The sequence below is a fragment of the Molossus molossus genome, unplaced genomic scaffold (assembly GCF_014108415.1).
Source record: "Molossus molossus isolate mMolMol1 unplaced genomic scaffold, mMolMol1.p scaffold_m16_p_21, whole genome shotgun sequence".
Lineage (NCBI taxonomy): Eukaryota > Metazoa > Chordata > Mammalia > Chiroptera > Molossidae > Molossus > Molossus molossus.
This window is the reverse complement of record NW_023425357.1, coordinates 29,235,091-29,236,295: the sequence shown is the minus strand read 5'-3', so window position 1 is coordinate 29,236,295 and position 1,205 is coordinate 29,235,091. Positions and strand designations below refer to the sequence as shown.

General features: G+C 46.1%; 1 non-coding gene across 1 annotated transcript; it reads right to left on the bottom strand.

Annotated features, from left to right (window-relative positions):
• Nucleotides 1-446: 446 nt before the first annotated feature.
• LOC118639677 lies at nt 447-554 on the bottom strand. The gene has a single exon (XR_004961250.1). It is a non-coding gene; the product is annotated as a small nucleolar RNA SNORA76 (small nucleolar RNA).
• Nucleotides 555-1,205: the final 651 nt, after the last annotated feature.

Genomic DNA, 1,205 nt, shown 5'->3' with positions numbered 1-1,205 from the left:
ATGGGTGTCAATAGTTCATGGAAAGCTTTTTAAATTTTATTTTATTTTTTGGTGCACCGCAGAATTTTAGCTGTTTGTTATGTGTTCCATGAGATGAAATAAGTTGCAAATTGCTGCCCTAGGGCATAGTTTAAGGACTGGGTTGTTACAACCCGCAACTTCCCCCCCAAACCCAGCGCAGTGCCAGTTGTGTTGCTGAGTTAAAAGGACCCCCTGCTAAAAAAAATTAAAAAGCCGGGCCAGTGTGGCTCAGTTGTTGTGCGTGGACCCATGCACCAAGATGTCGCCTGTTTGATTCCCAGTCAGGGCACATGCCCAGGTTGTGGGCCCAGTCCCCAGTGGGGGGCATGCAGGAGGCAGGGTGGCTAGTTAATGTTCTCTCTCATCATGTTTCTATCTCTCTCTCCCTTCCTTCCTCTCTCTCTCTCTCTAAAAAAAAGGAGGGGGCTTGCTGCAGGAGCTATTGGCCCCAGGTCTGCGACAGCATGTGCCCTGGCTGCAGCCTGACTCCTGGGGCACCACGCGCAGGTTCCGTGGGGGCTCAAAGGCAGCACGTGAAACTTTTTTTTTTTATCCTTACCCGAGGACTTTTTTTTTTTTTTTGTTCAGATAGAGTGAGAGGGAGAGAGAGGAAAAGAGAGAGAGAGAGAAACATTGACGTGAAAGGGACACATCGAGTGGCTGCCTCCTGGGCCGGGGGCAAACTGCAACCGAGGTACGTGTCCTTAGTGGGAACCGAACCCGGGTCTCTCTGGACCACAGGCCGAAGCTCTAACCGCTGAGCCAAACTGGCCAGGGCAAAACTTTTTTTTTTTTGTATGTCCCATAAAGAAAATAAAAAATTTTCAACATAAAAAGAAGAGAGAATAACAAGAACGTTCTTCCCCAACGAATATGACAGTAAGAAGTGAACCTGATAATTTAAAAAAATACTGAAATGCTGCCAGGGGTCAGACTCTTGCCAGCCACCTGGTTATTTTCTGCATAGTTTTCAGAGACCTGTCCAAGCTTATTTGGCACAGTGGAAGTTTCGTTATTGCTGAAATTGTTTGCAAGACTCTAAGAAAAATTCTTTACAACATATGTGGGATTATCAAGACTGTGTTTGAAAGAAAACTGTAATAGATGCTTTCTCTTTGAGGTCTATTGTAGTCACTCTGGCAGCCCAGCCTAAATCCTACCATCTTGCTTTGGAGGTACTCGAA